The 12,928-nt window shown below is 45.2% G+C and overlaps 1 protein-coding gene across 5 annotated transcripts in view; it reads left to right on the top strand.

The window, feature by feature from the left end:
* The first annotated feature begins 8,090 nt into the window (after positions 1-8,090).
* The window catches only part of TRAF3 (TNF receptor associated factor 3), a 62,601-nt gene continuing 57,763 nt past the window's right edge, over positions 8,091-12,928 (top strand). For 3 of the 5 annotated variants that reach the window (XM_065750183.1, XM_065750193.1, XM_065750178.1), the window contains exons 1-2: positions 8,091-8,136; positions 8,396-8,451. The gene's annotated coding sequence lies outside the window, so the exon portion shown is untranslated. The remainder of the gene's footprint in view (positions 8,137-8,395; positions 8,452-12,928) is intronic. The other 2 variants (XM_065750206.1, XM_065750212.1) reach the window with 2 other exon arrangements.

The raw sequence follows: 12,928 nt of genomic DNA, 5'->3' as shown, positions 1-12,928 counted from the left end.
AAGACAGCTGCATTCATCTAGATACCACTTGGAGACTTTTTATCATTTTCTTCAAATACACTGAGCAGAGAGACCTCCAGAGACACTCTGATTAAAAAAAAAAAAAAAAGAAAAAGGTGGGAGTGAAATTAACCTAAATATGAGTCAGCAAGTAGGGTGATCTTCTTTCCTTTCTTAATTCTGAAGACTCAGGTGGATAAATAGAATCCCAGCTATGAGATATCTTCTGACAAACAGATGGGTAATTTTTTCCCCTAGAGTTACAACATTTTCCTCATACTATCATGAAGCAGAATGAATAGAAGCTGGCAAACTATAAATCTGAACTACTATTTATTATACAAGGTGAGAAAACTGCCAAGAATAGTGGGAAAGCATTGCTGAGTAACAAGAGGCAGAACAACAGGGAACTACAAGCTTTATGCTAAAAGACAAGAGAAACAGAAGGATATTATACCTTCACATCAGCGTGAATATGTCTTGGATCCAACACTTGTGGATCTGCTAGGTAGCTTGAGATGTATTAAACAAAGGCTAGCACTGAATTGCTAAGGCCATGAAGAAAGTCCCAGAATTGTGTCTAAAGGACTAAATCTGGGATGGAGCATCCTTGCATGAGATTTTTATGTCTTGCTCATGTACACAGGACAAGATTCATGCAATTTAAAAAGGGAATCAGAACTCCATAATGAAGAGTTATAGCTCCCAAGGGAACAAAATTGACAAAGGAAGTTTTATTTTCCTCTAGCCTTCTGGAAGAACTATTTTTCAGACGATTATGGACACTGACTGGATTCTGTCTGGTTATTAGTGTGCAGCAAACACTGAGGTTCCAACATGCAGTAAACTCTTCAGTATCAAAGCCAGCTGAATTTGCTGGGTTCAGGCTGTTTATGAAGTCAGAACTGAAGATGTCAGGGTTTGAAATTTCATCTTTTGCAGATTTGAAGTTCCACCTTTAGAAATTCCATCTTTTGCTCAAACAATCTTCAAAAATACTCTGAAACGTCCCTGTAGAACTTGCTAGAGGAGTGCCAATATGGGAAAAAATATGTCTTAGTTGGCACAACTGGAAATAAATCTGTTGCGATGCTTTCATGGTACAGAAGGTAAGGCACACAGCTAAGCTGGAGGCCAGGGAAGTGATGAGACTCAGTGACCACCCCCCCAGTCACCTCTGAAGCTCAAATTGTTCCTTAGTCTGATTCCCACAGGTTGGTTTTTGTTCCCATGACTACATGCAGAAAAGGTGAAAGTAAAAATAGTTGCATCACCCTGAAAAAGCAGCTATTATTGATTACCACGAAGAGCTAGTAACAATTTCTAAAGTAATGAGCAGTTCTCAGCATTGAAAGCATACTTGTTTGCTTTTTCCACCAATAATGAGAGGATTTTTCCTCTGATATGATTAGAATCTGATATTCTTGATGGAGAAAAGATTCTAATGATATTTTCAGAGATGGATATATCACCCAGAAAAATGAGAGCATCTGGATAAATCAGTGCAGCTGTTATATTCATTTCAGCCTTTTATTTTGTCAAGTATTTAAGAGAATCCTTGCACTTGTTAGTTACAAACTGGTATAATCACAGACATTATAGTCCGGGAAAAACTTTTGGACTAAATCCTTGTTCTCGATAAAGCTGCCTTGTACTGTCCAAAAGACAGAAAGCAGCCCTTACGATGCTTTTACTGGTTATATTTTGGATTCCAGTGTCACAGGGAAATCTCCACGTGGTGGAGAGCTGGTCTCGTTGAATCTACGCTCTTCCAGTTACAGCTTTGGATCTGATGTACTGAGACACAGATGTACAGCTGAAGCACTGCTGTGCTTTATTAATTCCCTGCTGTGGAAGCTTGTCTCTTCTTTCAGGTACAACTTGGAGTTCAAGTGAACCACCCTACAGGCCTCTTTGGACATCCACTCAAAATTTCATTTGACTCCAAAGTCAGTGTAACACAGGCAGGCACAACAGTAGTCTTGGCTGTAGGGGAACCTGAAGGATCTCATCAAGAGAATAAGAAAGCCCTAAGATTAGTGAGACATACTGTGATATGTCATACTAATATTTCTTGTCAATCGTGAAGGAAATATATAAGCTGATGTGGGAATTACAATTAGCTTGAAAGAAAGGAAAAATGTCACATAGCATACTCCTGACACCATATATAACTAACTTCTTGAAGACTTGGGAAATGTTTCACCTCAAAGGCTTGTCATTTAAAAAGCCATCACTTTCTAGGAATTTGAAGTAGATAATCATTGCTTGGGCAGGGAAAAACTTTTCTTCCTTAAGCAGGAAGGCTATCACATTAAACATTATTGCTTAGTAGCTGCTGAAATAAACTCAGGGGAACCTTTATCCCATGTATAGGAATATATAAAAAGCAATAAATAAATGTGTATTCCCATGATACTGGTTCTCCTGGGCTGAGCTTCTGCAATAAAAAGGAATACAAATGTAATGATTTTATTGTTCCATTAATGGGCATCTTCAGTCCACAGCATAGGATGAGGAAGCTACAAGACAAGAAGCTTCCTCAGGGCCAGACATGCAGAAGCTACTTTCCTCTAAGTCTTGCTCAAATACACATTAGGTATTGATTCTGAATGAGATATAACCGCCTTCTGAGACTATCCTGTAGGAACTTTGGAGAGAGCAAGCACAGTGAACATGAATTACAACATTAGAGTGAGCATTATCTACAGAAGCAGTGTCAAAACACACCTGAAACAGCAGGGCTAATAGGGATGTACTGTATCATTACCAATTTACAGTAGTTCAGCTGAATGACTGTTAATTGCAATAAACCAATTCACACAAGAAACAATGGTTTGCTCTCTCCTCTCTCTCCTTGTCTCACATTTACCTCCAGCATTAAAAATGATCTGTTGATACTGCCTTCAAGATGATAGGACTGGAAATGATCCCTGACTACAGTGGGAACAACAACACATGAAGTTTTGCATAGTGGGTCTTGCAGAAGAACTTTTCTGCAGTTCTCACTCATTCAGAGTCACAAAATACTTCTGAGTGTCAGATAATAGCTCAAGGGCTGTGCTAAAAGACCAGACCTCATAAGCATAATATCACAGAGGACTGTAACAGAAGGACATCAGTATTCTTGCAAGATATTTGACAAATGGAAGATTCTGAGAAATTGACAGTGGGAGAGGAAAGGCAACACCACGCTGAGTGGTGTGGCTGATAGAGCAGAAGGAAGGGATGCCATCCAGAGGGAGTGTGATAAACTTGAAAGTTGGGCGCTTGTGAACCTGGCAAGGTTCAAAAAAGAAAAGTGCAAGGTTTTGCGCTTGGGTTGAGGTAATCCCAGATGTGTATACAAACAGAGAGGAGAACTCCTTGAGAGTAGCCCTGATTAGAAGAACCTAGGTGTCCTGGTTAACGAAAAACTTATCATGAGCCAGCAGCATGTGCTTGCAGCCCAGAAAGCCAACAGTATCCCGGGTTCCATCAGAAGAGCAGCGGCCAGCAGGAGCAGAGAGATGATTGTCCCCCTCTACCCTTGTAAGGCCCCATCTGGAGTCTGGGGCTTCCAACTGAGGAAAGATGTGGAGCTTTTGGAGAGGTTTCCAGAAGAGGACCATGAGGATGATCCAAGGGCTGGAGCACCTCTGAAGAAGGAACCGTGCCTGTCCAGCCTGGAAAAAAGAAGGCTGCCTGGAAAAGAGAAGCCTTCCAATATTTAAAGGGAGTTTATAAACATGAGGGAAATTAACTTTTTACAAGGGTAGATAATGATAGGACAAGGGGGAATGGTGTTAAACTAAAGGAGAGGAAATTTAGATTAGATGTTAGGGGGAAGTTTCTTACTCAGAGAGTGGTGAGGTGCTGAAACAGATTGCTCTTAGAGGTTGTGGATGCCCTGTCCCTGGAGATGTTTAAGCTCAGGTTGGATGGGGCCCTGGGCAACTTGATCTATCAGTTGTCAACCCTGCCCATAGCAAGGGGTTGGAACTTGATGATCCTTGAGGCCCCTTCCAACCCAAGCCACTCTATTATTCTATGATTCTATGAAAACAGACCCTTACTAGCCTCACCTGAAGGAAAAGATTGCGTTGTGACCCAAATCTGTCAGTCAATTCAACCATTCTTCTATGAGCAAGGTGCACCACAAACCACCTGACGATTTAATGTCACCATTGTCCTTTCTACATCCTGCCTCTGACTAATTTTCAGTGCTTCTGAGGCAGCTGAAAAAGCCCTGACAAGTCAAATGCAGAAGGGGCAGAGGACCAGAAGATGCCCTGAAGTTCAGGAATGGTAGAAGTACAATTGAAAAGGTCAGCAGCTCAGTCCCCTTTAAATTCCCCTCGGATATATCAAAGTACCATGCCCTGATTTAAAATCTTTCAAGTACTTGTGCCTAGAGCACTGTTTGTTCACTCCTGGAATAGTTAGAAACTTCATTGACTTTCCAGTCAAGTATGTTCACAACTGATTCCTAACTTACATCTTTATGCTTGTATAATTATTTCATTAATTTAAATAGTTTTCCTTCTTTAATATTTACTCACTGAATGTATTAACAGTGAATCATCACACCATTTTGCAGCTTTCATTTGTCCAGCTAAGGAAGTCACACTTGCGTACGTTAAGCTCCCACCCGAGAGCTCAGATGCCCCATTCCCCCGTCACCCCACTATTCCTCCTCCGCACCTGTTGCAACCCGAGTCAAGCTTTTCTGCTTGTAAGTCACCAGAATTGTACATAATTTTCCAGATGAAGGTCCTTAGCAATGCTGTGTAAAGCCATGTTAACACATTCCTATCTCCACTAAAAATACCCCAGCTGGTATGGTGCATCACAGTTTCACACAAGCCTTTTCCATGGCTCTGTATGCTGGCAGTTTGCAGTTGTTTTCTCACAGAGCGATGCACTCATATGGTAAGGCCAGATACGCTACCATCATCACCACCTTTCTCCATTCACTACTCCCAGACTCAAACAATCTTTGCTTTTATATTTGTAATTTTGTTTGCTGGATTCTCGCAGCATCTGTGAGTGAAAATCAGCTTCGTCTCCCCTGGTCCCATTGTAAGCTTTTTCCTTTAATTCTGTGATGCCCCAACTTAGACACAGATCCACATTTGTCCCTCTTGCAATTTCACAGGAGCTGAATTAGCCCGTGATTACTCAGTTCAAGATAAGATTAGATACCGTGGCCTTCTACAAGGCCCTTCCACTTATTAATATAAGGCCTAAAGCAGCCTCCTTTTACAGCTCCTCCTGTTTGCTTGAGAGACTTGCTTACATCACACTAAAGCCCTACCACTTCCCAGTGGTATTTTCCATCCATTCTCTGAGAAATTGTGGTTTTCCATAATCATGTGATATTCACTAGTCCCATTTTCTCCGCAGTTCTACAGATAACTACTGTTCCTACCCAAGTTTGTAATAGATTACCACTGATATTACTTTCTTTTTTTAATTCTGCTCTCTCTCTGTTCTGAATGCAACAGGACCTGAGGGAACAGCATGGAGCTGTGTCAGGGGAGGGCAGCTGGGGGAAAGGGAAAGGCCCTGACCCAGAGGGCAGTGGGCATGGAACGGGCTGCACAGGGCAGTGGGTACGGCCTCAAGCTGCTGGAGTTCAAGGAGCATTTCGACAATGCTCTCAGACATAGGGTTTGAAATTGAGTGGTGCTGTGTGGAGCCAGGGATTGGACTCGATGATCCTTATCAGTCCCTTCAACTTGGTTTATTCCATAATTCTATGATATAAGAATTCTTTAGAATCTTGTAACTCTGATACACAAAAGACAACAGCGCACTTGGAACGGGAGGCATTTAATCAGATCAGCACTTCAGCTACTGACACTTTTAAATATGGAAAAGCCTCTGCTTGACATCTTAAAGATAGTATATGAATTTGTTTTCAGTCTTTTTATTGGGGGGGAAAGAATACATTAGTATAACTGCCAAAACGATCAGCACTGGAATCCTATTATGGTTTTTTTTTTTTTTTTCAGGGCAAATCAAGAGGACAAACAGACAGCAGCAAAAAAGAGCAGCAAGGAAGGAAATTGCAGGCATGTTTTTGATGGAAAGTTATTTACAGCCCTGCTGCTGGAGGCATCAGGGCTCAGCACTCAGTCCTGCCAGCCATGCCAGAGCTAAGCAATCCTGAGCAAGCAATGGGAACATTTAAGACATCGGTCTTAGATTGTCTTTCTGATCACAGGTTCACAGCACCTACAGGTTCACAGCATCTTTGCAAAAGGCGCAGTTGTCTTGACAGCTATGCCAGCCTCTTCCCGGGGACAGCAGCAAAAAGGTGGGGGGGGAAGGGGGGAGGGAGAGCAGAGAGGTGGGACGAGGAAGAAAAACAGCACACGAGGAGGGAATTAGCAGTGCCAGCCAAGCGTCGTATTTGGGGTCTGATGAGGACACAGCGGAGCAGGAGATGTTTGGTTCGCCGGGCAGGTTGGCGTGGGCGTTGCACAGATGCGGGGGATGCGGATCTATCAGGGAGGGTCAGGACGGATTTCGGGACACGGGGAGATGCTGCAAGCAGCGGCTATGACGTGCAGCCCGCCCGTTCAGGATCACGCATCCCGTCGTTCCTCCCTAGCGATCCTTGATAAACAATGTACAAAAAGGACGGTGACCTCATCCCAGTGAAACCGGCCAAAACACCACACATTTCTCCGCGCTCGGCTCCCATCGCTCGCCCCGTCCCGCTGCCCAACGCGGCGGCCCCATGGCAGCTGCAGGGAGCCGACAAGCCGTACCGCGCTCCCTGCGTAAATCAGACACCTCTGCCGCCTGTCAAACATCTGCCCTAACCAGTACATAACACGGTACAAGCGGAGCTCGATGCAGGGCCACTTATTTCATCCTGCCGTCCGCGGTGACAGGCTGCTAACGGCCGTCAGCATCTCCTCCTGTCCCGGCGCCCGGCTCAGCCTGGGGGGTCGGCTCCTTTCTGCTCTTTTCCAGACTCTTCTCCCACTCCCTCCCTCCCTCCTTCCTTCCCTCCTTCCTTCCTTCCTCCCCGCGCTCGTTTTTCTTTTCTTTTTTTTTTTTTTTTTTTCCTTCTTTTTCCCCTCCCCCTTTCCCCCCTCCCCTCCCCCCCAGCGGCGTTTGTTAAATAAAGGCGACCGGTCCGCAACGCCCGCTGCCGGCGCCTCTGGGCGCGTTCCCGGGGCGAAACGCAGCCCCCGGGCAGCGCTCCCCGCGGCCCCGGGCAGAGCCCCCCTGGCGCCGCCCCCCGCCCCGAGCGGCCCTCCCCTCTCGTGTAGCGCCGAGCTCCGCGCTCGTTCTCCCGCCCGGCTTTTGCGACTGCATCAGGTGCAGCCGGGGAAGGCAGGCCCGGCCCCCGAGCGTCGCCTGCGCGCTGAGCGGCTGAGCCGGGCCCGCCCCTCGGTGTGTGAGTTTCGCCGGGGATTTCCAGCCTGAGCGGGCGGGAGAGGAAGTGTGGGGCGGGGGGAGACGGCGCAGAGCGGCAGGGACTTTCCGTCGGGCTGGCGGTCGCCTTCGCCGGGGCTTCAGCTGCCGCGCCGCCGCACGCAGACACGCTCGCTCGCTCGCAGGTAGGGGCTTGGCTCGGCTCGACCCGACCCGGCTCCGGGCGGGCTTGGGCTCCCTCGGCTCCGCGCCGTGCCCGCAGCGAGGCACCGCGGGCTGCGGGGCCGGGCGCTCCGCCTGCTGCCGGACCCTGGCGGGCTCAGCCCGCCCGGACGCGCCCCGGCGCTCCGCAGGTGCCCCGTTTTCTCTCTCCTATTTTCTCCTCGCCCCAACCCCCTTCTTTCTTCCCTCCTCCCGCCGCCCCGGGAGCTGCGTGCCGCGGGGATGGGGGGGGGGGGGGGGTTGTGAGCCGCCGTCGGGCCCGGCCCGGAGCCGTGCGGGAGCGGCGCTTGCGGCGTTTGATGTGGCGTTTGAATGCAGAAGCCTCGCTCCGCTCCTGGCTCCCTCCATATGCGGTGCTGGGGGCGGGACGACGGCCTTTAAAGGGGCACTGCCGGCAGCCGCCGCGCCGCTCCGCTCCCGGTGCCGAGCAGGGCCCCCCGCCAGCCCGCCGCCCTCCGCCGCTCCGAGCGCCGGCAGAGGGGCGGGCGGACCCGGTCCGCGCGGGACATCCGCCGCTGCTGTCGCGGAGCGGCCCCGGAGGTGCGGGAGGAGTTGTGGACGGAGCCACTCTGCTCCATACAACGGCCTCTCGCCGTGTGGCGGGAGCGGGCAGCGCTTTGGTCGGATTTTTTTAAATTATTGTTATTCTTCTTTTTTTACGCCATCCGTCTCCTGCGGTGTTTTATTTATTTATTTTTTTTGCAGCATCGCGTTTTGCTCGCTTAAATTAACGATCACGTTGTGGTGTTAGGGAAAATAACGAGTATTTAAAAGTTTATACTGAGTCATTCCTCTGCAGATGAACCTATGACTGACTCATAATCTGAGAACTGCAGTGGCTTGTAAAATAGGAAGGTAAGGCATTTACATCTTGATTTATTTGTGTCTGAGATCTGGATTACGTGTGGAGAAACAAGTGATGGTCTTAATGCTGAGAGGCGTAATGTTGCGTTCTGCCAGTCGGAGTCTGTGTGCGACATGAAAGGCTGTGTGCCCACCTCTGGGTGGGTCTGTACCATGCATTAGAACACTTTTCATCTTCTTCTGCTTCTGCAGTAGTAAACGTGGGAAGTTCCGATGATACAATTGGAAATTTGCAGTCTCCTTGGGTCGGGGACTTCACTAGCGTGCTGAGATCTGTCAGTCCTGTGCGTTGTGATGTGTGTGCTTTTATTCTTCAGTAGAGCTGTGTGTTTTTCACTGTTGCATTGTCCCACAGAATGCATGCAGCAGTGCCGTGCACTAATCTCAACTTGCGTTCGTAGACCAGATCGGAGCTCAGTGTGTGATGTAAAAGCATGTTGACTGGATGCAGTGCAGGCAAATAAGCAGCTAAATGTGAAATAGTGAAGTCTGTTTTCAGAATGGATATTGACTTACACAAGCATGAATTGAATGCGTTGCTCAATGGAGTCACGACTAAAGAGATGATAACATAATGCATGTTTTCCTTTAAGACGTGCTATTTGATTCAAAGTCTGTATTCATGGCAGTCCATACTGAAACATGTATGGAGTAACATAGATGTAAACGTTAATTATTATGCCTAGGGAGAGGGTTTTAGTCTTAAGACAAGAGATACTTGGATATTTGGACTGAATCAGAGTTCTTTGTGGCTGGGCTGGGAAACCCCTTTAATACAGCCTGATAACGGAAACACTGATGTGTCATGAGTTTGGGCACCGCAAGCATACTGTGCTGGGAGGTTACAAAAGTTGCTTTGGCACAACGTGAGAACGGTAGGTGTTTTACTGAAATCTGACATTGATTCAGAGCTTCCAACAGCAGCTTTACCTATGATGTTGAAAGGCGAAATGCATTCAGTATCAGAGCAAATTCGTTCTCTTCAAGAGAGGGTACTGAAGGACCAAGTCTTCAGGCTTGCCTGAGGTCCTCTTGCAATTGTTTGGTGATAATGGCTTGGAGAAGTGGTTCTGGTATGGATTTAGAGGACTCAGTCCTCATCATGTCAGCATATTTACTGTTGGTACCTTGGAAAACTGTTTAAGATGGCAGTACTTAACAGCAGTGACAAAAGAAAAAATTCTTGAAGGGATCTTACCAGTCCATGCTAGCACAGTGTTTTCTAAGGTATTTCAACACTTGCTGCATTTTGGATCTTCATATTGTTCTTGTCCATAATGCAAAGTTTAAGTGATAGAAAAAGAACATGTTTTTTGATACTGTATAGTAGATTTTGCTAAAAAAGCCAGCAGTCTTAATTTCTGACTTTTGCTGTTAAATCTCTGGTATGTAAATACATGGGTAAGTAGGCAATCAGAGTTCTGCAGATAAAAAGTAACACAGTTTAAAAATAGGTATGACTTAAATCTAATCCAATACTCTAAATTGGCTTTGTATGAGTAAATATTAGACATCAGAATGTGTTATTCTTGCAATATCTCAGATGATGCAACAGCTGGATTCCATTTTTTTTTTTTGTTATAATAGTGTTTCTTAATTGGAGGTGCTGAATCTTGTGATGTCTGAAGACTACTCATTACACATTAGTTTCAGATGTCTGTGTTCTTGTGCACAGTTCCTTTAAAGAATTGCCAAGACTTAAGGTTTTTTTTAATGTCTGTGGGTGGGTACTTTCTGAATATGATGCTTATATTTAAAAACCTCCTGGCATTTTGGCCTATGGCTCAGGAACACCAAAAGTGGTAGTAGAGAGTGAAATCAGATTTCAAGATGTGATATGGGGAAAAGAAGCCAAGAGAGGGAGAGTTGTGTGTGTTCGTGCATCAGAAGAAAGGTATGACTGTAGCATAAAGAAAAGTGCTGTGGCCATGCAAGGTTTTATTGTACAGGTTTTTTTTTTAGCCTTCAGTGATGAAGTGGTGATGTAGAAACCACAGCTGAAGGGGGTGGCAAAGATAATGTAACTGGTCTCCCAGTTCTGCCTGCTGGAAGCCCATACTATAGTAAGTGGTAAAGTCTGTTTATGCTTGTTTTGAGAAATAACAAACACTTTTCATTTCTGTCTTTTTTTCAGACAGGAGAAAAAGAGAGTGGATAGAGAATTTGGAGGAAAGAGGTTGTAACTTGCAATGAAAGATGATTGGGTGTCTGCAGAGCAGGAAGAGGTGCTCTCTTGTCTGTGCTAATGGGAGTGAAAATAGAGACCCTCCATCCTCAAATAAAACCTAGAAAATCAGTAAGGAAAGCGTTAAGCAGAAATATCTAAGAATTTAGGAAGAAAATAAGGTAAAAAAGATGATTTGATATTGGAAATTGTGGTACACGTGTAGTCTTTTGGAATTTTGTCTTCCTGGAAATGTTTTCTACCCTAGCACACACAGCAAAATACTGTTGCCAGTGACTTCAATAGCTACTGACTGTTGGCTTTGTAGCTAGGTTAACAGGGAAAGTGTCTCTAAAATTACACGTAGCAACTGTAGGTCACTAATCCTCTCCACACCCTGAAAATGTTAAGCCTTTGGTTTCCACGCTGTTGTTCTTCCATGCTGATTTACTCTGCATATGCAAAGTGTGATTTTTTTTTTTTGTAGAATCCTACATTTCATCTAGCAAAGGGCAGCACAGGAAGAGAAGTCTCAACATGCTCAAGGATACAGAAGTTTTGTATTGTACACATAGTGGCCTCTATCCCTGGCTCCCTCCTTCTTCTGTAAACTGGGTTGTCATGTACTTTGACATCAAGATTGATTGCTGCAAATTGAAAGCATTAGAACTGCACTGGGCATGGCAGAAGTGCTTTAGGATGGAGCGTTTTATAGTTCCAGTATTACTTTATATACTGTTATAAAAGGCTCACTCATGAAATAGATTTATCTGCTTTATAGAATGAACATTCTGGAGGTTATTTACGATGATAAAATCACCGATAATTCTCTAATACGGTACAAATGATCTGAAGTGAATATAGCCTTTCACATATAGTATGCATAGCAAATGCCTTAGACAAAAACTTTATTGAAAGAAGTCCACACAGCTCACACAAGAGAGAGGAGCTTCCCTTTTACATGCTGCAGTGATGGCTGTCTGGAAGATCATTATTACAAAACTTGGAGTAATGCTGAACTTGTCTGACTTCGTGATTTCCTCAGTAATAAAAGAAAGCATCTTTTGGTAAGCAAAGTAAGATATGGCATTCCAAACGTGCCTTAGGTGGGCATGACTCTGCACAGCTTTCTTAAGCATCTAACAAAACGAATTATTTTGATTTGACCTATCTTGAAAAGCAGGTGCTACTGTAAGACACAAAGTTGCTTTCTGGTTCCTACTTTGTTCCCACAAGCTCTAGCATCTCTTGATGAAGGGAAGATGGTCTCTTGAAGATACCAGGGTAAGATCTAGGAGACCTTAGGCTGTTCCCTTGTTCCTGTAAATGTTTGTACTATAAGTCATTCAGTGGGTCTGAAGTGATGAGGACCTTTGTTGCAGTGCTTAGTGGTGTGACATCATGCTGGTGTCCCAGGGGCAGAAGGGGGATTCCAAGCCAAGTTTTCTACTTCCCTGGGGAACATTCTCATAGTCAGCCACAGGCCAGTTAAGCATAGTGTCACTTCCTTCTCTTCAAACTCTTCTGCTGTGCCAGGAATAATGAAAACTCTGTGCCTGAGAAATGGAACAAGAGGAAGTGTGGTGTCCCAGTTAAGTGCTTAAGACAATTACTATGATGAGGAAAGGCACTGAATCTGCTGGTGTATCTCCCACTGATGTCTTGGTTGTTGTTATCTGGTGTATGACCTGATACTAAGGGACTGATACTTAAGTGCTTCTAGTGTTAGGCAGTAGCTGGCTGGGACTTCTGGAAATACTTATCATACACTGTGGCTTCTGTCAGGCTGGCTTCAGGCTTCTTCTGGTCTTGTCTTTTCTGATCTATAAAATGCAGACAGTGGTGCTTTCCTGCAATCTTGAGGGCATCAGAGATGATGTGCTGAGACATGGCAGGGCAGTACAAGCATTATCCATTGATAAGTGAAACAAGTTGCATGAGCTGTGTGGAGGTATCCTGTTCTGCTTCTTCTGCAGAGCTGTACTGTTCTGCTCCATCAGGACTGTGGGGCAGGAAGTAACATTTGCTTCATGGCTCTTGCTTTGTTGTGTACAGCAAATATGCAGTGCTGTAGGAAGCTAAGAGTACTCAACTGTTTGTCAAAAGGTGTTTTTACTTGTTTCCAGCTTTCTGCTTTGGATCTTCTAGAGCGCTAATAATTATTCCTTGTTTTATGAAACCAGCTTACTGTCACAATAAATATGCCTAAAATAAAAATTTAACAGTGAAGCCCAGCTCATGAACCAGAATTTGGCAATGCGAATGAAATCCATTATATAAGCTTGTCCTTGTGCTTGAGAGAGA

Source organism: Cyrtonyx montezumae, unplaced genomic scaffold (genome assembly GCF_038088225.1).
Source record: "Cyrtonyx montezumae isolate F1298 unplaced genomic scaffold, pur_monq_1.0 scaffold_10, whole genome shotgun sequence".
In the NCBI taxonomy this organism is placed as follows: domain Eukaryota; kingdom Metazoa; phylum Chordata; class Aves; order Galliformes; family Odontophoridae; genus Cyrtonyx; species Cyrtonyx montezumae.
Note: the sequence above shows the minus strand (reverse complement) of the source record. Positions and strands in the feature narration are given on the sequence as shown.